The sequence below is a fragment of the Asparagus officinalis genome, chromosome 3 (assembly GCF_001876935.1).
Source record: "Asparagus officinalis chromosome 3, Aspof.V1, whole genome shotgun sequence".
NCBI lineage: Eukaryota > Viridiplantae > Streptophyta > Magnoliopsida > Asparagales > Asparagaceae > Asparagus > Asparagus officinalis.
Window position 1 is genome coordinate 37317578 of NC_033796.1, and position 12599 is coordinate 37330176.

The window sequence follows — 12599 nt, forward strand, 5'->3', positions numbered from 1 at the left end:
TCAACAAACCCATCAATCTGACATGTATCTCCACCAAAACACAGACCCGTATCCGCGGTACCTTTCAAGTACCTCAGGACCCATTTCACCGCTTCCCAGTGCGCCTTTCCCGGATTCGCCATGAATCTGCTGACCACACTAACCGCCTGTGAAATATCTGGACGTGTACACACCATGGCATACATCAAACTGCCAACTGCACTAGCATAAGGAACATGCTCCATGTGTGCCTTATCTTCCGCTGTAGTAGGAGATTGTTTACCTGAAAGCCTAAAGTGTGAAACCAATGGAGTCGTCACCGACTTAGCACTTTGCATCCCGAACCTCACGATCACCCGCTCTATATAGCCCTTCTGACTCAAGAACAATCGCCGATTCGCCCGCTCTATTCTAATCTCCATACCCAGTATTTTTCTAGTAGCGCCCATGTCCTTCATCTCGAACTCTTTACCAAGTTGAGATTTTAACCTATCTATCTCCACCCCGCTCTTAGAAGCAATAAGCATGTCATCCACATACAAAAGGAGATAAATATAATCACCTTCACGAAGCTTCCAAATGTAAACACAGCAATCGTAATCGCTTCGGGAAAACCCATGCTTCAGCATGAAGGAGTCAAATCGCTTGTACCACTGCCGGGGAGATTGCTTTAGTTCATAGAGTGACTTCCTCAAGTGACATACATGATGCTCCTTATCCTCAATCTTGTAGCCCTCAGGTTGTTGCATGTAGATCTCTTCATCCAAGTCTCCGTGCAAGAAGGCCGTTTTAACATCGAGTTGTTCCAGCTCAAGATCACCATGAGCAACAATACTCAATAGCACCCGAATAGAAGTGTGTTTCACCACCGGAGAAAAGATCTCATTGTAATCCACACCCTCTCTTTGTGCAAACCCTTTAGCCACTAGCCTCGCCTTGTACCTTGTACCACCGAGCTCTGAAGGATCTTCCTTTCTCTTATACACCCACTTACAACCAATAGCTTTTCTTCCTACGGGCAATGGGACCACCTCCCATGTTTGGTTCTTCCGGAGAGATTCCATCTCCTCCTCCATCGCAGCCAACCAACTCTCACTATCTTTATCCCGAATAGCTTCCTTGAAGGAGACCGGCTCATCTTCCTCCACCGAGAGTGTGTATTCAACCAAATTAACCTGCCCATAGTGCTTCAGGGGTTGATCAGCCCCCAGCTTCTGTAACTGCTTGTATACTCGCTTTGGCCTAGTGGAAGCCAAAGTATCCTCGAGCTGCTGTTGTTGCAGTGCCTGTGTATTCTCCTGCTAAACCTCCTCTTGCTCAAGCTCATCATCTACCTGATTTTCCACTTGAACATGACTAGAACCTGGTTGGTCTTTAGGTTATATCTCAATAACCTGGGACTTTGAAGTCCCAACAGTCCCAACGCCATCATCCTTGGGCGCCCTAGCAATCATGGATTTTTCATCAAAGGTAACGTCCCTGCTGATCACGAACTTCGAATCTTCTGTACACCAAAGGCGGTAGCCTTTTACGCCCTTTGCATACCCCAAGAATATCGCCTTTTTGGCCCTCGCGTCAAGCTTTCCCTCGTTGACGTGATAATAGGCGGTACATCTGAAAATTCTGAGCCTCTCATAATCCGCATGTTCCCCTGACCACACCCTATAGGGTGTTTTACCATCCAATGTCGAATGTGGAGAACGGTTTACAATGTAACATGCTGTAGCCACCGCTTCTGCCCACCATTCGTTGCCCAATCTAGCATAAGATCGCATACTCATTGCCTTTTCCCGCAATGTTCGGTTCAGTCTCTCCACGACCCCGTTCTGCTGTGGTGTTGACCTGACTGTCCAGTGTCGAACAATGCCCTCCTGATCACAGAATTTCTTGAAAGCACCATCTGTATACTCTGTACCGTTATCAGATCTTAGTGTCTTCAATTTCTTGCCCGTCCTGTTCTCAACCATTGCTTTCTACTTCTTGAATGTCTCAAATACCTCATTCTTATGCTTAAGAAAATAAATCCAAGCATATCTCGAATGATCATCTATGAACGAGATAAAATATCTGGAACCACCCTTGGAAGTTGTCTGAGCCGGACCCCAAACATCTGTGTGCACATAATCTAGTATACCTCTGCTCTTGTGATTGCTTTTCAAGAATTGGACCCTGTGCGCCTTTCCATACACACAATCCTCACAAAAATCCATGTAAGGTTTCTTCAGATTCTTCAGCAAACCCTCTTTACCAAGCAGAACTAGACCCTTCTCTGACATGTGCCCAAGCCGCCTATGCCATAACCGTGTGTGCTCACATGGGTCTCCACCACTTCCATCAGTTCCAACCGCCGCATCTCCTGTCACCGTCGTACCCGAGAGAGTATATAGATTACCATGACGAACACCCTTCATCACTGTTAGGGAACCTCGAACAACCTTCTTCACTCCGTTCTCTGTAACAATCTTGCAGCCATCGGAGTCCAAAGCACCCACTGAGATAAGATTCTTCCGCAAGTCGGAAACGTGCCGCACGTCCGTTAGAGTTTGAACCACTCCATCATGCATCTTGATTTTGATATCACCTAGCCCCACCGTTTTACAAGCATGGTTGTTTCCCATCAATACAGTTCCACCATCAATTCTCCTATAGGTAGTAAACCACTTCCTATTTGGACACATATGGTAAGAGCAACCGGAATCAAGAATCCGCTTCCCGGAGGTATCCTCGCTACCCGTAACAACATAGCATTCTTTATCGCTCCCTTCCTCCGATACGTAACTCGCCTCTTCCTTGCCTTCTCTTCTCTCGGTCTTGTTGTTGTTCTTTTTCCCACCTACTCTCTTGTTAGGACAGTCGACCTTGAAATGCCCAACTTCACCGCATTTGAAGCACGCTCGTCCCGCAAGGGGTCTCGATTTAGATCTAGACTTTCTTCTCTTGCCTTTTCCTCGCTCATTGCTCCTTCCTCTAGCAAACAATCCCTGCGCTTATTCTTTGTTACCACCAGTAGTCATGTCACTGGTTGCAATCTTCCGAAGGTCATCCGCTAGAAGCGCCGTTCTAGTCTCATCCATCGTCAAATTGTCTCCCACAAGCATCAGTGTTTGCACCAGGTTCTCATAAGACTTCGGTAGAGATAGAAGTAGTAGAAGCGCCTGATCCTCGTCTTCTACAGTCACATCGATGTCCTTCAAATCCGATATTATCCTATCGAACTTGTTGATGTATTCCCGGATTAATGAGCCCTCCTCCATCTTGCAAGTATACAATTTGGATTTTAAATAGATCCGGTTCGTTAGACTCTTCGTCATGAAGGTGGTTTCTAACTTCGACCACACGCCCGCAGCCGTTTCCTCTCCATCTACCAAGAAAGCTACATCCCTTTCAAGGCAAAGGATAATCGACGCCCGTGCTTCCAGATCCAGCTCCTCCCAATCCTCATCAGACATATCCTTGTGCTTCTTCTCTTTTCCTGCCAAAGCTTTGTGCAATTTCTGCGAAATCAACGTGTTCTTTATCTGCATCCTCCAATAGGAAAAATCATTCTTTCCATTGAATTTTTTAATCTCGTATTTTCCCACTTTAACTGTTTTACTTGTTGACGCCATTATCCGCTTGTATTAATAAATCTGCTTCTCTCAGGAAATTACCGAGCACCACCTCAAACCAGAAGCTACACCACTCCTAATCTGAATAACAGCTCTGATACTAATTGTTGGGCGCAGAGTCATGCCCACCGCCGCGGAAGCGATATCACCTGAGAGAGAGCCCTGGCTTTTGTTGTCACATAAGCACAAGTCAACATCTATATTCTTGTTTCTCAAAGGAAACGAGAATAGATAGTGAAATTCTTATTTCTCAAAGGAAACAAGAATCGAAAGTGATATATTTCATCAAAGTAAAATATACACTCTTCCTCTCATCAGCTCTAAGACCGAATATTGAGGGAACCTACAAGCAATAGCCAACAACCAGAAAACAATAAATACACGAGATTTACGTGGTTCGGCAAACTTGCCTACGTCTACGGGAGGGGATGAGGGGAGATTCCACTATAAGGAGAACACCGACGACTTGTACAATCCACAAGCTCGTCTCAAAGAAAAAGGATCTGATTTTTACCCAAAAGAAATTAACCTCCCTTTTGTAAAATCCCTCTTTTTCTCTCCTCAAGATCTCTCTTTTAGATCTTTTTTATTCGCTGCCTAAACCCTCTTTTCTTCTCCTTTAATAGCCGGCTAAACACTCTCTAAAAACCCTCTGTCTGCGTTTTTCCACCTGCTATTTCCCCCACAGCCGAAACCCTAGCAATTGTTCCTATTTATAGGAAACGAACGTGGCTGTACATCACACGGAAAGGAAAACCACCCACCCGAAAGCTCAGGCCCACGAAGCTTAGGCCCACGTGCCCGGGTGGGTAGCCCTCACTCACAGTTCTTTAATATGGATGGGAACACAATGAAGCTCACGCGTAATGTCACAAGCCCCACAATCAAAATTATACTATGTATGAAATACTATAAGCTCAATGGTTGTGTGTGAACAATGAGTAAATCAAAACTAAACTCAATTATGAAAAACTAGCTAGTAGAAATGATAAGCAATAATAATTATAAATGAAAACTAGAATTGAGTTTAGGAAAACTTCTCTAGATGGCAAGAGAGAGAGAGATGAATTGAAGCTCAAACAATGTAGATGATCTCCTCCACTTGTGAAAAACTTCTTCACAAACAAACTCTTTTAAAACCATTGTTAAACTTCTTTAAAATATTTCTTAGATTTTATTTGAAGATGAGAGTAAGGGGGTGTATATAGCCACCCAAAACCTCAGTAAAAAAACTCCAAGGAAATAACCAAAAATCCCCCAGAAAAACTTAGCTGGAACTAGCCGTTGGAGTCTGAAAGACAGTTCGGCGGTCGACCATGAGAATCGCGCGGGCGGTCGACCGCGAGCAACTCCAGAGACAAATTCTGGCCACAGAAAAACATCCGATCGACCGTAGCGATCGACTGTGAGAGCATCCGGTCGACCGTCACGGTTGATCGGGGGCCTCTGAAAAACTTCCTGAGTCTCTGGACTCAGGGGCGGTAGATCGTGGCGGTCGACCGCAAACTGACATATGAAATTCCAGATTTGAAAACGGTTTTTTGATTTTAAAATCCTGTTTAAAAATATCAAATAAATTCCAAAAATTATAAAACTTTGGAAAATGATTGTAGACATGATAATACACAAGTTACAAAAACTGGTTTTCAGAAAGGACCTTCCAAATAAAAAATATTATCATTTTATAAAATAGTCAAAAACATAAAAATGTGAACATATGAGTTTTGATATTTTAGCTTAACCATGTTTTGTAACAATACAAAATAATTTTATAGACTTGAAGAAAGATATAAACTATTGTTATGTCCAAAAACTGAGAATACAATATTTTAATAAAAATTGCATATCTTTGCAAACTTTTCAAAAATAATAAATATGATTTCATTAAATATACACTTGATATTGATAAAATCATATATAAGCATATAAACATGAAACAAAAAAGCATTTTCCAATTATATTCAATTGTTTCATATTTAAACTTGAAAAACCTGCAAAATAATAAATATGAAGGATGTAATTTCATATTTATATATACTTGGAAACCAAAACATGTATGTATATATATGACTATATATATACATAGAAAAACCAAAACGTGTATGTGTGTGTATGATTGAGCTTAAAGTACCAACACACATAATATAACACCTAAACTAAATGTTACCTAAGCAATCTTGATCTTCAATAAGCTTGACTTGGTACACTTGCGGATGAAACTTGAACTTGGATCTTGAACTTGAATTACGTAGGCTTAATATCACAATTCTGTCAACCTCCATTGGATATGATCGTGAATGCGCAATTCCATCCAACCTCCAACATGTTGTTTGTCTATAATAAATAGAATTCTACAAACACTAGACAAACAACATTAGAAGTAAATTATTTGTTAAACATCATCAAAACAAGAAGGCCAACATATCTCAGATTAATTAGGTATACCTTCTGAAAACTTTTTTAAGCGCCATCTCAAAACTTATTAGTATGATATAGCTCACATCATAATTCGCTATCTGCTTGTATATGATCTTCGTTATTTTGCGATGCTATTATGCTCTTTTTTCTCATCAGTGATATAACGTGCGTGATGTGATGCATTATGAGATTGTCTCATTACTTATTTGGAACTCTATACGGCATTAGTATTATTTTAATGGAATGAGAGGAACATAAATCATTTTGCACTTGAAAAATAGTCTATAATCACTTTTTTTTGGTAAATGAAAATTTTTATTCATTTTCAAAATGTAAAAGGTATGTACATCAAGAATCTCACTGCCAAATGTGAGATAATACCTTACAGCTCACAAAACTAGAGCTTGGCAAAATATTTCAAAAAATACAACAATTTGGTAAAACCTGTACATGAAACACACATTAGAACCTATATTCGAGCAAACAAAAACATGTTCCTCCTTTAATCCCTCTAAGAACTAACCTCCACAACATGAAATTCTACAAAGAGAGAATCCAATTCATACCTTACATTCAGCCGACAGTGATTTGTTCAATATATTTGAGCTCTACAAAAAGAGAACCCATCCTCTGCATTCAGCCTACATGGATTTGTTCAATATAGAGGTGAGAATATCCAACTTTATGTTTTTGATCAAACTATCCGCTGATCTATTCTCCATCTTGAAGATTCTGGTATTTCTTTCTCTTCAAATATTGTAGACTGTAGCAGCTAATGCCACCCTTTTAATATTTTACTTAAACCCACTACCCCTCAATCTGGAACTGTACCAATTCAAGAGGGAAGACCATTCACAACACCTCCATTTGAATTTAAGCCACTCCATTATACCATTCCAAACACAATTTGACATTGTGCATTCACAAAAGAGATGATTACGGCTCTTAGTACTAGAACCATCACACAGATTACAAACAGACGTCTGAATAATCCCATGCTTGAACAATCTATCTTGAGTTTGGAGTTTATCTTGAACTGCCAACTACAAGATGAATGAGTGTTTAGGATAACTCAATTTTTCCCAAACTGTGTCATGCCATGTAACTTGAGTAGTTACATGATATAGACAGGAATATAAACCAAAGAGCTGTATTTTTGAATTGACACAGCAAGAATTGATAAGTTGCTTGAGGTTATTGTTGGCCTTCTTGTTTTGATGATGTTTAACAAACAATTTACCACTAATGTTGTTTGTCTAGTATTTGTGTTTTCTTATTTATTATAGACAAACAACGTAGTTGGAGGTTGGATGGAATAGAGCTTCAACGATCACATCAAGAGGAGGTTGGCGGAATTATGGAGTGAAGCAACGTACAATTCAAGTTAAAGATCAAGTTCAAGCTTCATCCGCAAGTGTACCAAGTCAAGCTTAATTAAAGATCAAGATCATTGCTTGGGTAATTTTAGTTTAGGTGTTATATTATGTGTGTTAGATACTCTAAGCTCAATATCGTATACACACACACTTATTGATTTCTTCGTATATATATATATAGTTATATATATATATATACATAAGTTTTGTTTTCTATGTATATATATATCTAGTTATATATATACATGCATGGTTTTGGGTTTTCATGTTTATAATATGAAATCACATATTTCATATTTACTATTGTGTTTTTTGAAAACATTGCATAGAATATGCAATTTTGTGAAAATATTGTATTATTAGTTTATAGACTTCAATATCAGTTCATACATGTTTTACTAAGTCTATAAAATCATTTTGTAAAGTTTTAAAAGTTGGTTTAGGTCAAAACATCAAACTCATGTGTTTACATTTTCATGTTTTGGACTATTTTGTAAAATGATGATATTTTTCATTTGGGAAGTCCTTTTTCGAAACCAGTCGTTGTAGCATGTTTATTATCATGTCTACAATCATTCCCCAAAGTTTTACATTTTTTGGAATTTATTTGATATTTTTAAACAGGATTTCAAAATCAGAAAAACAGTTTTCATAGTTTTGTCTTTTGCTTGGGTTTTTGGCTGAGTTGTGAGAGGGTATAAATACCCCATTGCCTTCAACTCTTAAGAAAATCTAAGAAGTTTTTAAAACAAATTTTAAACAAGGGTTTAAAGTGTGTTTAAGGGTTTGTTTTGTTTGTGAAGAAGTTTTCACAAGTGGAGGAGATCATCTTCTTGTTTGGGCTTCAATCTCCATCTCTCCATCTTGTTATTCAGAGAAGAATCTCTAAACTCATTTCTAGCTATTTATTATTTTGTTTATAATTTCTATATGCTAGATTTTAATTGAGTTTAGTTTTGATTTTGATTTCACTCATTGTTTACACACACCCACTTGAGCTTATTGTATTTGCATTCATAATATATTAGGGTTGTGAGAGTTGTAACATTGAGTGTGGGCTTTTATTGTGTTCTCATCCATATTAGAGAACAATTTATATTTGTTACATTGTGAGATTGTTAGGTTTTCGGTGAGCTAGAAACCGAGTGTGTTGTGAAGTTTTCGGTGAACTAGAAAACCGATTGTGAGGAGTGACGTTGATCGGTGAGCGTTGAAAACCGATACTGTGAGGTGTAAACGTTATTCAGGTGAACGTAGAAAACCCGGTTGAGTTAGTGCATTTCTCCCCGGGAGTGGGGAGCGGAGACGTAGGACGGAAGGTCCGAACTCCGTGATCATATCGCTTGTTTGAGTTTGTCTTTGGCGTATTTGTTTTTGTATTTATTTTATATCGCCAATTGTGCATTGCTCATTCATTTTATCCACTATCTTGTTTAGATTGTTTATCCCTTGTGTTAGTTTATATATCCTTGCATATATATATTCATCATATAGGATATATCTCATTGTTCATATTGTTTATCCTAGCTTACATATCTTGTTGCATTTCATACTTGCTAGGATAACTTGTTAATATATTTTAATTAGAATTTAATCGGATTAGATTAGCATAAGACCCTAATCATCCCCCCTCTAGGGTCTAACAGTTATCAATTCCTCCATACAAATCCAGACACTTATCTCTGATTTTTAATAATTGTTTCCACATCCAAGAATCCCCCTTTCTAGCATTTACTTGACAAATACTCCTATTTTAAGGTAATTCTCATGGATCCATTTAATCCACAGTTGTTCCTTATTCATGTGAATATTCCAAAGAAGTTTTAATGCAGTAGTAGTGTTCCAAAGTTGAGCCGAAAAAATCCCCAAGCCACCATGTTTCCTTTGTACATAGACTTTACTCCATGACACAAAAGAAGTTTTGAATACCTGATCTGATTTGCCCCATAAAAAACTCCTACATTGCTCATCAATCTTGTGTAGAACTTTAACTGGAAGAATGTAGCTAGATGTCCAGAAAATTTGGAAATCCAATATGACACTTTTGATTATCTGAATTCTACCTGCATAGGACAGATTTTTATTTTTCAGACAACTTTGGAATTGATTGGAAACCTTCATGATCAGAGGATTGTAATCCAAGTATGACATCCTTTTACAGATTAGGGGAAGGCCCAGATATTTAATAGGCAGAATTCCTTCAAAGAAACCCAGTGAATTGCTAATGGCAAGCTTAGTAGCTTCAGATACTCCACCATAGAAGATAGAGCATCTTGTAGGATTTGCCTCCAAGCTAGAACAAGCTCCAAAAGATTTTACACATTGAAAGAGTTTGTTCACTGAATAAAAATCCCCTTTGCAGAAAAGAAGTAAATCATCTGCAAATACTAGATGTGTTATTTTTAGCTTTTTGCACTTGGGGTGGAATTTGAAGTTTGTATCATTCTTCAACAGGTTCAAACTTCTTGTCAGGTATTCCATACCAAGGATGAAAAGGTAGGGGGGGAGAGGATCACCTTGCCTCAGTCCTCTTTCACCCTTAAAGAAGCCATGTAAACTTCCATTCAGGGAGATAGAATAATTAGGATTAGAGATACAACTCATGATCCATTTAATAAAGACCAGAGGAAAACCCAGCCCCTTCAAAATCTCTTGCATAAAATCCCAACTTATAGAATTAAAAGCCTTTCTGATATCTATGTTGATCATAATCCTTGGTGATAAGTGTTTCCTTCCGTAATTTTTCACCAGTTCATGAGCAAGTAAGATATTATTTGAAATTTATCTACCCTTCACAAATGCACTTTGAGCTTCATTGACTATACTCCCCATAACAGCTTGAATTCTAGTTGCTAAAATTTTTGAAATGATTTTATAGAGACAATTGCAACAGGAAATAGGTCTGAAGTCTTTAATCACTTGATGGAGGGGAAACAGTTGAATTCCGAAGTGCAATGAGGGTGCCCCTTAGGTATGCCTAGGGTTTTGATACCCATAGTCCGAAAGATTATAAGGAAGTTTTCCAGTGTTGTACCCTAAAAATCATTACGTCTTTAAACTATACATGTGGCGGAAGTAATGGAACCAGACAGATGATCGAAGGAAATTTGAGCTGTCAACTCAGGTGACTCGTCTAAGCGACCCATGTTCGGGACGAAAGGCGTCCTTAAGTCGGCCTTTAAAGTAGCACCCAAGTCGAATCAAAGAACATCTTCGAGGAGAGGTCATAGAATGACTGGCGGTCTCATCAACAGTGCTCACATTTAATGGTGAATAGTACAATGCCCGTACTCCGCCACCTAGTCACTGTCACATTAATGCATGACCAAACATCTTGATGGCTCTCTGGCAACGACACCCACCATTCCGCCATTCTGTCGCTATCATATTAATACAATGAGTACAGTTCTTCACCCCGACCAATTCGTTACGGACACGTCTAAATCAATGACATAGTGCCAGATCGGCCAACCGATTAAATTACTCAATGCCAGATCGGCCAACCGATTAAATTACTCAATGCCAGATCGGCCAACCGATTAAATTACCCAAATATCCTCAATAACTTCTTATAAATAGGATTCTTTTTGCTATTCAAAGGTATGCAAAAAAAACCCTAAAGACTATATTCTGCTTTCTCTTCTGATTAACATATTAAGTGACTGAATTGAGCGTCAGAGGGCATTACGTCGGATGTTATGGTGATCCCATTCGTTCGAGTATAGTTTTGCCTCACCAAGTGTACATCTGCGAGTCCTGCCCCAATCAACTTGTTGGCCAGAGATTAGTAAGAATGACCACTCCGCCGACTCGACCACTCGACATCCTATCATGTCGACTCAAAAGGTAAAAATTATCGTCCCCTTCTGTCGAAGACGATTCGTCGCGAGTCCACTCGATCATTCACCGAACAACTCGGAAGGCGCTACTCCTCGATTAGATTAAAAGGATAAGTATTTGCCTCGGGTCTCCCCCTTAAGGCCACATGTCAGCACCACAATCAGCTCTTGACAAGTCCCATCGTGGCCTTACCCCTGATAGTCTCCATGACTTATCACATCACCTGGGCTCTGCCATGCCGCCGGATCATTCTCCTTTCGATGCTGAGACAATCTTTCCAATGCTAAAGTGATCTTCCCCCAACCACCTGCTGACACCCGTAAAAAGGATGCTGACATAACCATCAGCCCATACCTCACCGCCATTATTTCGTACTCGGCTAAAGTGTCCGATTTGCCATTCTCCCATAATATAAATACAAGTACTATTTGCCTTTAATAAGAGGAGGGGGAGCAATTCCAAAATAAAGAAAAAAGGGAGAACTCTAAGTTTTGTTGTTTCTCTTCCACTCAAGTTCATCATCTAACTTGATCGTTGGAGGTATAACGGGGGAATCAATCCTCGTCCTCTTACGAGTTTTTACACATGCAGATTGTTTAGCAACACCAAGTCAAAAAGCCAGACATAAAGTCGGAGAAGAAGGCGATCCTATCATCAATCTCCTCTACCTCATCAAAATTATTCTGTCCTGGATATGTATTGACTGTGTGATCATTAGTACATCAACACCGGATGAAACAACCTTTGGAGCCTCTAACCTCTGTTATTCTGTGTAGGTCATTGTAGCATCACACAAACTTCAAGATAATCAGCCATTAGAGGAGATTAAGGGACCCCAAGATCATCCTTACCTCTCCTAAACCTTCCACTAACTTTCTCACATAAACACCTAGGTTAAAACACACACAATTAAATTCATAAAGAGCCAAAGAGAATCAAATTCTATTCAATTTAGCATTCTATAGGATTACAATCACAGTATTCAAGCAACTCTCAAAACCGTGGGATTTTTTTCCAAAAATCCTCCATAAATAGGGCTCTTCAACCCTAATCCAAAGTTTCAACACCAACAACCCATTTATGTATCATGGGTAGGACTCCAAACACCGTACAAAACCAATATTTGTGAAAAGTAGTAGAATCAAGATGTAAACTTACCCCAACAAACATCACTTCAACATCAAAACCTACAAACACTTTCATTCTTCCCCATTTTCATATATGTAAATGTTCTGTGGATCTATGACCAACTGATCCACTGTCATTTACAATATTGACCACAAAACCAAATTTAAACAAGAAGGAAGAAAGAAAGCAATGACCGTTTCAAGTACATGAGAAAGCTCCACATACATAGTTCCTCCAACTCTTCAATTCC